An 11,130-nucleotide genomic window follows, 5' to 3' on the forward strand; every position below is an offset into this window, starting at 1 on the left:
TCTAAAAATGTGTCCGTATATTTCATAATCACTACTTCCCACAAAATACTTAATATTTCATCTTGCATTATAGTAAAATAACTATTAAGATACAGTCTCAACTTTCTAAGAGCTCTTAACTTTTTATAGACCACCCCGGCTGCAACTTTGTCAAGCAAAATGAACACACCTACATCAACATCAAATTTGAGAGAATAAAGCAATTTGAGCCATGACACCATCAGTTGTTTATAGTTTTTAAAACAGTTGACTGAATATTATTACCCTGTTAAGTCATTCAGTTGTTTGGTCTACAAAATATGAGATATCTGTTAGGCTGAGTCAACAGGAGGCAAAAACAAAGTAAAGCTGTAAAGAGTAAAGCTGTTTAATATGCATGCATTCATAACTGGGTGAGGGCAGAGGACAAGACCACCACTAAAATGAGAGGTAACAGGAGACAGCTTGACGATTCTTTGTTTAGACAGAAGCAGAAAAGCAGTGATCTCTCTTCAAATCAGATAAAGCTACATGGTGTTAGGATTTCAGGGCTTACGTAATGGGAAGTAACCTAAGAAAAAGCGGTTTTGCTAAGTCTTCATGGTTTCTTGCTGATTCTGACAACTTGTTTCTTGAAATCCCAGCCTGAGATATATGATCTGACATTATTAAGGCCTTTGTTAAGTACTAGATATTGAGTATTAATACTTAGAATATAAAAATGAAAAAAAATTACCCTGTCTTAAAGGAGCTCCCTGTCTATTGAAAGAGATCCTTATATATAAAGAAATAATTATGATAACACATATAGTAAGTCCACACTTAATGTCAGTATGTTCTTGGAAACTGTGACTCTAAGTAAAATGATGTATATGGAAATTAATTTTTTTTTCTCATCAACTTTATAAAGAAACAAAGTTGAATGAAATGCCATTATTCTAGGACCTGCCATACATTATTTCACTTAAAGTCACAGTTTCCAAGAACCTGTCTTTAACAAAGTTAAGTGAGGACTTGCTGTATTTGATTTGCATACAAAGGGCTATGGGATTACGTTTAATTCTCGCAACAGTACTATGAGGTAAGTACTCTTATGGCCCCTATTTCACGTAGAAGGTTCTGCAGCTTAGAGAAGCTAAGCAACAACCTAAAGGTCGCAGAGCTGGTTAGTAACTATGCTGGGCTAGGAACCAAGGTCTGACCAAATCAGAGCCTGCCCTGTTAAGCACTCTGTGTCTTCCACTAACTGCTGACAATTGAACTAGATCCTAATGAAGAGTCCATGGAGTGAGGGAAGATCCTAAGCCAAACCATTCTTCTGCCTTAAGGCAGCACCTGGCCAGCTCAGTCTCCCACGCTGCCTGAGTGACCCTGCGTTTACCACAGCAGTGAGGGAATAGGCAAAGGTGGCAGGTGGGCTCTTCTCCATTCCCTGAACCCTCTTTCTAATGCTTTTCTCCTCTAACGCTCTCCTCTGCAGCCTCCTCTGACTCCAAGATTTCAATTATTGCCTGCATCCTAATCTGCAGCACTGCAAATTCTCTAACTAATGGGTCTGAGTTCCAAACTGTTTACAAGGCATCTCCCAATGATCCAGTATCATCTCAAATTAAACAAATCCAGAAAATTTGATCATATATATCCAAAGTCACCTTATTTCTGTTGTGCATCACCATTTTCCAAGTTTCAAAATGTTTGCTTTGTTCTTGAGATTGATGATAAATGTAGTGAGAGAATAATTAAGGAAAGTCCACGAGGAATTGGAAAAGGATGTGTTCCATTCATACCTTATTTGTTCAACATATTTTCAATCAGTATTTATTTTGTAAAATAAATTACCAAGTAATCAACCACACAATATTAAAGAAAATGAAAAGGAGACCTGCCCTAGTGGAACCTATTATCCAGCCTATGCTGAGAGAACAGTGTGGCTAGGCTATGAAGGTTTTCTTAAAGAAGTAAAGTTTTAGTTGAGACCCATAGGATAGAGGGAAATGTAAGACATTCCAGGCAGAGGAAACCTGTGCAAAAGCCAGAGACAGGAGAGAATGTGGCACTTTCTAAGAACTGAAAGGCAGCTGCTATAATTGAGAGGCAGAGATCAAAGAGGCTAGGAAGATGGGCTGGAGCAGATCATGCATGTTCTCTTTAATCTCTCTGAAAATCCAGAAGAGCTTATGACTCTCTATAGCTCTCACCACAGAACTCCTTTAATTAAAATTATATTCCTATCTTATCACATACTCAGTGTTCAGCTGGTTTTTGGTAAATGTATTAGTTGGGGGAGGATTACCACTGTAAAGAGTGGACCCCAAAATGTGTAACAGGTCAAGTACAATAGAAATTTACTTCTTCTTGGTTAACAGTACTGGAATGGTGAGCAGGTGAATAGGGATAGTCAGTCCTCTTCTACACAATATTTAGGATGCTAGGTAGATGAGGGCCCTGGAATCTTCAACATTTGACTTCTGAGGCTCCCTGGAAGTTGGTTCCATTGTAGCAATCTACAACAAGAAAAGAAAATGGAGGAGCACAGTCGAGAGATATTTATGGGCAAGTTCTGAAGTGGTGAACATCACTTCTACTCCTATTCTGTCAGCTGGAATTCAGGCACTTGGCCTCACCTAACTGCAAGGGAAGATGGAGTTTCTCCAGAAATATAAGGAGAGCATGGATTTTGATGAGCAATCTGCAGTCTCTGTCACAGTGACTGTCCCAGTGAATGAATCAATAAATGAAGACCAAAGTGTCTTCTTTGTACTGATGTTAATGTTGTTTGGTTTGAGTACTTTCCTCTTGCTTTCAGCAGCACAACTAACACACATGGAAAATTTAGAAAACAATACCGAAGACAGGATGACAATCCTATAACATGCACACCAGTTCTTTCAAAAAGAGTTTTGGGATTACCTATTCTTCAGATCATTTTCGTGAGCCTCTCCAAATTACTGGCTGCAAGATGTTCTCTCTTTCCTTCAACAGGATCCAAGCAATAGGATCACAATTTAACCAGGCAGTTAGTCTTCTCATCCAACCTAGATAAGTTCTGTTCTTTAGGAATATGCTTTCTTCAGCAGAGGCAGGTTGCTATAAACCCACTGTGCAGTGTGCCAAGCACCGCATGAGGCATGACCAAGGTGTACTGTATGCCCACACAACACAAATAATCGTCTCACTACCCTTTAAGCTAACACCATCTTGGTTACCTCCTGAGATATATAGAACAGGCTAAAATCCTGTGTTAGGATGCTTTTAGATGGAGTGATTGATATGCAATTGAAAAGGAATAAACTAGAAAGTAGAATTGATGGACTCACCTTAGTGAAAATTCTATAAGTTGATTCTGGTTTCTGGCACAGACTAGAGTAGTGTATCCAAGACAGCACTAGGAATCTGTCATTCTTCATGTCCTGGTTTTGATGTTTTCTTTGTCATCTTCACACTCATATAGGTACCTCCAAGGCATAGAAAAATAGTTGCTGGAAATCTCTGACTCACAACTCATAGTTTAGCAAGCTCTGAGGAAAAATAACACAGAATCATCTCATAATCCCAGCAAAATCTCAGGCATGACCCTCTTGGACCATCTTAAGTCATGCCTAATGTTGAACCAGTATCTCTGCCCAGAGAGATGAAATATATTAATGGACAGGCTTGTGTCAAGAGTCCAGCCCTGAATTAAGGAAATCCAGACTGTTCCACCCAAAGTAAGTAAAATTAGAGTAGTTCCCTCAAGGCAATCTGGATGCTATTAGAAGAAGGAGAATGCTTCTCTCTGGGAGAAAAAAATGATGGAAAAGTTTTGTCTACTCTAGATCCATTCTTTCTCTTCTCTCACAACCTGGAGAAGATAGAACAAGAGTTCTCAAGCCTGGCCACACTCAACCACATCCCACCCCTCACTCTGATGACACTCACCTTCTTTTGTCTTCCAAATTAGAGAACCACTCATTTGGTACGTTAAATATTTCTAAGACCCCAGGCTGGTATTTTAAGGAGTATGCTATTGTAATAATATACATAGCAATTTATTTATTTGGAGGTATATATGAGTTTCTAAGGCTAAGTTGATAATTTACCTTTGCTTACACATCCGGGAATTCCTGAAATGGGGATAGCAGCTCCTACAACACAATTATGTTAGGAGTTGAATTAACATAAAATACTATACAACATATCTGTTAAATGGAATAATAACAGTACCTACCTCACAGAGTTATTTTGAGATTAAAGTAAGTAGTAAATTTTAAATTCTTAGGGCAAAATTTCAATTCACAGTGAGTATTTAATAAATGTTAGCAATTCTATTCTTCATTAGAATAGTGGTGAGTCAAAAAGAAAAGAAAAGAAAATGAAAAATGTTAGCAATTAACTGTTATGCATCAAACACTAATATTCATCAAAGTTAACTTTGTGGAGACTGCATATGAACACAAAATTTGGGGGCAAATCTAAACTTCATTTCCTACTGATTTATCCAACCTCCCACCAATGATATAATGTTCCTTTCCTATACTGGCAGACAAGACCAGAGGAAGATTTACCTTCTGCTCGGGCCATAGAAATGCTAATCCCCGTGGCCCATACCACAGATCCTTTCTTCAGCACACTCTGTGCATCCTCAGTGGGGCTGGTTGCTCACTCATTTTCCAGACCAACCCTTGCATATAATGAGCACCATCTCTTGGAAGCAGGCAGAGAACACCCTCTCTGGCTCAGCCTAGCAGAACAGCTCTCTTACCACCATTTTCATTGTCATTTCCTGGATGATTTAGTTAACAAACCAGCTTATGCTCTGCCTGCACGTCTATTCCCAGATCACTGAATCCTCACCAATATCTTGGGGAGGAGAGGAACGTACATCCTTTCACTGAAATAACTATCTTTTTCTTTCTCCCTTTCTGTATGCCCAGTTGAGACCTCTTCTTTCAGAGGCTGGAACATCTCTTTCTTCTTTCTTTGCAAGTAGTTTCATTCCAGCACTCATTTCCCTATTTATGCCCCACAAGACATGGCTATGGCTTTTCTGATTATTATGAGTTATGTGATCTACTTATTCAACATTTTCTATCAACACATAGTAAAGTAAAGTCACCAGGAACTACCCACCTAGACAGCACTAGCCAGTTCCTAGCCCGTGTTCACTCTGTCATAAGTTCATTACATTTTTATCTAATGTAATTTGCCTTTGGTTTTCATTGAATATTAAAGATTCTTCTTGCATTAGCTATATATTTTTGCCAAAGATATTTTCCCATGTTACTCAATATCTTTTTTTTTTTTGCAAATAGATGTACATTATGGTTTTGTTTGTTTATTTTACATTTTATTATTTAATATTAGTAAAAAGTTTTTCTTTTCTATGGGATGGTTGTATTTTCTTCTACCACAGGATTCTTAACCTTTTATATGCTTTGGTGACTGGTGAAGCATATAGAGTCCTTCCTGGAATAATGATGTTAAGCTCCTTTAAAAAGTAGATAGGATTAAAAGGAAACCAATTAGTTTGGAAAAATTAAAAACATTTCAAAACAAATCCATAATGTAGCAATATATATGACTTCTTTACTGAAGTATTAAATAAAATCTAGTAACAGGCCCAATAATTACAGTATTTCTGAAGTCTTGATGAGCATAAATGAAAATAGTTGTAACAACTGTAATGTGATATAAAAATATCTATGACTTTTATTGACAGCAAGGTCACAGGTACAGCTATGCTATTATGCTTTTTTGCCTACAGTGACATCTGAAAGAAATGCTAAATTTCAATTAAAGTTTAGAAGAAAATAGAAATGCAATTTTTTTCTTTAATCCAAGTTCATAGACTTTCGGAATTCCTGCCTGAGACCATTGTAGGAATAGTATAATCCATTATATGGTCTTAATTTACCCCGCCGGCTCACCAGGGCACTGTAAAACAACTATACTCTCTCGTTAACCATAGAAGAGTTCACAGATAGTATGTTTTTTTCTTTCTTTTTATGCCTTATTCCAATAACGTTATTATGAAATGACTTGTTAAAACTCTTCTAAATCCTTGTGAAATGATTCTAGTTTAAAATAATGACATGAACTAATACTTCAGTGCCTGGCACATAGAATGTGCACAAAACACAAGATGGTAGAATGAATTCATGGCAGAAAATTTGAGAACTTTGTGTTCTCTTAGATCACTGTTTCTCAATCTAGTAAAACTCACTCTCCTTCTGATAAACACAAAATTTCACCTCCCATTCCCCAAACAGCTATAATTACAATGCTGAAGGGGTCCACAGCTATTTTTTCAGCTGAGAATCAAAGTAAAATCTATACTTTTTTGTTGCTCCAACCAAGATTTTCTTACATGCTATTCCCTAGTGTGTATTCCAAAAGCAATACTTTTATGTTGCTTCTGCTTTTCTTTTATCTAATTTTATCATCTATCAAAGATACTGTTTTGATTTCTCAACCTATTTGTACCAATGTGGAGATTCCTACACTGGAAGTGTAATAATCAGGCTCATTAAAATTGTAAGTATAACCAGTAGGACGTACTCCATAGCACCAAGACACCCCCCCGCCAAAAAAATCCCTATTTAAATTTTTTTCATAAATTATTGCAACAGCATAATTTTTAAATTATAAATTAATTTAAACTCTGTAAATCCACCACCACTATTTCTAGCAGTTGGCCTATTGGAGCTTTTTCCTCAGAGATTTCTTGTTCTTCTCAAAGCAGCTATAGCCTGAAGTCTAAGTCTCTTCAATCTGTTCTTTTGTAAATGTGTAAACCCCCTAATGGTATAAAGCAGAGTATGCACATCCGGATGGGTGGGGAGGAGATTTTAGAGCTAAAAGGGAAATAGAAGTGAAATTTCTAGAAACAGTGAGGAAATGAAGGGCAACCTGTCCTTAATTGGTGTGGATTCCTGTCTCATTCCATGGCGGAGCTCAACAGGGGTCAGACTATATCACAAAGCCAAAAAAACAATGGCCATTGTTCAATTTCTCTTTTGCACTCTATTGTTATTATTGAGTTTTTCAAAAACTTATGACAGGTCACTAAGGTATAAAAGAAATGGTTTTTAAGAGGCTGCTTCCTGTATTGTGAAACAATTGCTACTTCCTCTTTCTCTACCCCACAATTTAACCATCTCCTAAGTGCCTCCCACCCGCAGGCTCTCTAGCTTTTCAATTCTTCCACTCTGAGGAGGAGGATGCAGATCTTCCCTTTGTGTTCTCTGCCAGGGCCCCACCTGCTGCTCATCCATCTGAGCCCTCCCACCCCAACCTCATAGGTAGCTGAGACCAGTGCTTCTCAAATTTTAATGCCACAAAAATTCGCCTTGAGATCCTGTTAAAATACAGATTTAATTATATGGACAACTAAAATATATATATACAAAAAATTAGCCGGGCATGGTGGCTCATGCCTGTAGTCCCAGCTACTCGGGAGGCTGAGGCAGTAGGATCGCTTAAGCCCAGGAGTTTGAGGTTGCTGTGAGCTAGACTGACGCCACGGCACTCACTCTAGCCCGGGCAACAGAGCGAGACTCTGTCTCAAAAAAAATAAAATAAAATAAAATACAGATTTAATTTTAGAGGTCTAAGGTGGGGCCACAGGTTATGCATGTCTAAGAAACTCCCAAGGCCGGGCGCGGTGGCTCACGCCTGTAATCCTAGCACTCTGGGAGGCCGAGGTGGGCGGATCGTTTGAGCTCAGGAGTTCGAGACCAGCCTGAGCAAGAGCGAGACCCCATCTCTACTAAAAAAATAGAAAGAAATTATATGGACAGCTAAAAAATATATATAGAAAAAATTAGCCGGGCATGGTGGTGCATGCCTGTAGTCCCAGCTACTCGGGAGGCTGAGGCAGGAGGATCACTTGAGCTCAGGAGTTTGAGGTTGCTGTGAGCTAGGCTGACGCCACGGCACTCACTCTAGCCTGGGCAACAGAGTGAGACTCTGTCTCAAAAAAAAAAAAAAAAAGAAACTCCCAGGCAGGATCTGCTACATAATTTGGGAAGTCCAATGCAAAATAAAAATGCAGGACCCCTCGATCAAAAATCTTAAGAATTTCAAGATGGCAGCAGTAGACCATTAAGGCAAGAACAGCTCTTTCGAGAGCCAGGCTGAGGGCCTCTGAAGCTGCAGGTCATGAGAGGGCCAATGGAGCTCACTTTGAGTAGAAAGGTTGAGTGTCCAGGCTTTGAAAGAGGAACCTTGTGAGTGGCCATCTTTTCCAGGGTCTTTCTATCTACTAAGAGCAGCACCAGATAAAACAAGTCATGATTTTTCAGTCATGTAGACGTCTGATTCATTTGATTAAAATTGATACATTGGTACCTCTAGAGTTAGGTTCTAGGAATGCATTTCTTTTTATTTGGGACACCCAATGAAGTTTTTTCAAATTATGTTCCACAGAACTAAGGAAAATTCTTGGAGCTTGTCCCTGATAGTGGTAGAAGAGGTAGAAGGCAGGACAAGCAGGAAGGTCCCAGAACCTTCACTCTTGCTCCAACCAGAGCTCTGAGCTTCAATCTGCTTAACAATTTTATTAGGGGCTAGAAAGGGGGATGTTGGTACAGGTCAGTCAGGCAAACTCCACTTTTGTGAAAAATTAGATGGAGACTAAGAGAGAGAAATTCTTATAATCTAATAGCAACCATATGACTCTGAGCTATATAAATCCACTTTCCTAAAAAATTAGGCTACCAAAATCCTAATTGTTAGAGAGTTAAACAATCAAACAAAAGTTCTTTAGAAGGCCAAGGTGGGAAAATCACTTGAGCCCAGAAGTTTGAGACCAACCTGGCAACATGGTGAAACCCCATCTCTACAAAAAAATTTTAAAAATAACAGAGCATGGTGGCACATGCTAGTAGTTCCAGCTGCTCGGGAGGCTGAGGCAGGAGGATCACTTGAGCCCAGGAGTTTGAGGTTTTAATGAGCTATGATCATGCCACAGCACTCCAGCTGGGGCAATAGAGCAATATCCTGTCTATAAAAAAACACACAAAAAACAAACAAACAAAAAAAAAAAACCCCAAACCAAAAGTTCTACCACTTTAGGGTTAGGTGACCTTCTCTCCCGCAAACAGAGTATTAGCTGGCCTCCTGAAATGCTGACCTTCCTCATCCTCCCACCCCAGATGCCTGGCTGCTGTCTATGACAACAACATAAGGTGGGCAGGGACTAAAGAAAGAATTGGAAATTCAAAATAGTATATCCAGTGGCATGTTTTCACCTCCTGGGAAGCTGTGTAATATTGGTGAATTTCCACTGCATTCTTACCAGGCAAACTGAAGTTGTATTATATGATTCTTTTTAATATTCACTTTTAAAAGAAATCTCACTGTGCCACACAAGCTGAATGCCAAATGCTCACAATTATAAACAAGGATTTCGGCCTCCAATCGGGAGCCTCAAACCATGCCCTCTGTTGGTGAGAGCTGGAACTTAGAAAACAAATGAGTGTGATGGCGCACCGACGCCACCAGATGGCAGCAGTGCTTCATGCAGCTCCGAGAGGACACCAAAGGCAGAGGGACCTTTTGAGGGGACACGATTGCGGTGGAAGTCTTAAGTGAGGGGGACTGAGACTAAGGCTTAACTAAAACTTAAGGATAATGAAAACAACTTGTGGGAAAATAGCCTTTTTATGATATAAAAATATCTCTTTGTGTCCTGTATGTTTCATAATTATAAACATGCCCAGATCATTTTCCTTTTTACCTCCATCAACTTAAGAGGTCTTATTTTGGTGAATGAATTCTGAGTTTTGACTCATCTTCCTCGAGATTACAATAAGTTCATGTTCAGTTCCCAGATGTGTGTGGTCAGACAATCCTTGTCATTTCCATTTATCTAATAGTAAATTGCCCTACCCTGGGGCCGACGTCGCTGTGCTCAAGCCGAGTCACCGCAGACCTGCCCGGCCGAGACCAAGAGCCCTGGACAGGAGGGCAGAGGCCAGAAACCAGCAGCATGGGGGACTTCTCGGGGCTGGACCATCTGTAACCATTGGAAGCTTTGTCAGGGGTTGCGTACTAATTTTCTTGGGTCGTCACAACAAATCACTACAAAATTGATGGCTTAAAACATTAAATATTTATTAGTTTATAGTTCTGGAGGCCAGAAATTTAAAATCAAGGTGGCAGCAGGGCCATGCTGCCCACCAAAGGCTTCAGGGGAGAATCTCCCCTTCCCTTTTCCAGCCTCCTGACATTCCTTGGCTTGTGGCCGCGTACCTCCAATCCCTACCTCCATCCTCCCAGGACCTCCTCTGTGCCTTTCTCTCTTCTCTTTTTCTGTCTCTTGTAAGGACACTTGTTGTTGGATTTAGGGCTCACCCTACATCTGGGTGATCTCGTCCTTGAGATCCTCACCTTAATTATATCCGCAAAGACCCTTCTTCCAAGTAGGTCGCATTCTGACCTTCCAGGTGGACTTTTACTTTGGGGTGGTGGCCATCACTCAACTCACTGCAAGTTGGAGGCTGATTATTCCCTGATATCTTTCTAATTATTCTCACCAGCATTATGGAATTTCAGTCGATCTAGAGAGAAGCCAGTAAATATCAGGGCAAAGCAGCAAAGCTCACTTGACTCTGAATGTGAAAGTTTCGGAGGCATCATTGCTGAAGAAATCCTCTTTCTCAGCCATCTCTGTGAACACTTCAGTAACTCTATGAAATAAACTTCCTAGCAACCTGGACCCACTTGGGTTTAGAGCATTTCAATGTGTGTGTGTGTGTTTTTGTGGTTGTGTGTCTTTTACTAATAACAGTCACAATACTCTAATTTGTATACAAATTCCATCATAATGATAAAGATACAATAACAATGACAAAAATATTCTAATTGGATTAGTTTTTGGTGGCCAACAGGTATGAACAATTGGATCTGGAACCTCATTAGCTATGTGCTTTTGGACAGAAAAAAAATGGGATTATAATACTATCTACCTGTGTGCCTAAGGGGGATGTCTTTGAAAGTGCTTTAAAATATATAAAACCCTACAAGAATGAAAGATATACTTTTCTTTCTCACCCACTTATGCCATATGTCCAGGCACATGTGGGTTCATGTATAGGAACACGGAGCCTGAGTCCAAGCCTCTGACCAGCAGCATCAGCGTCACCTGGGAGCTTGCTGAAAATTCAGACC

This window comes from Eulemur rufifrons, chromosome 15, assembly GCF_041146395.1.
Source record: "Eulemur rufifrons isolate Redbay chromosome 15, OSU_ERuf_1, whole genome shotgun sequence".
Taxonomy (NCBI): domain Eukaryota; kingdom Metazoa; phylum Chordata; class Mammalia; order Primates; family Lemuridae; genus Eulemur; species Eulemur rufifrons.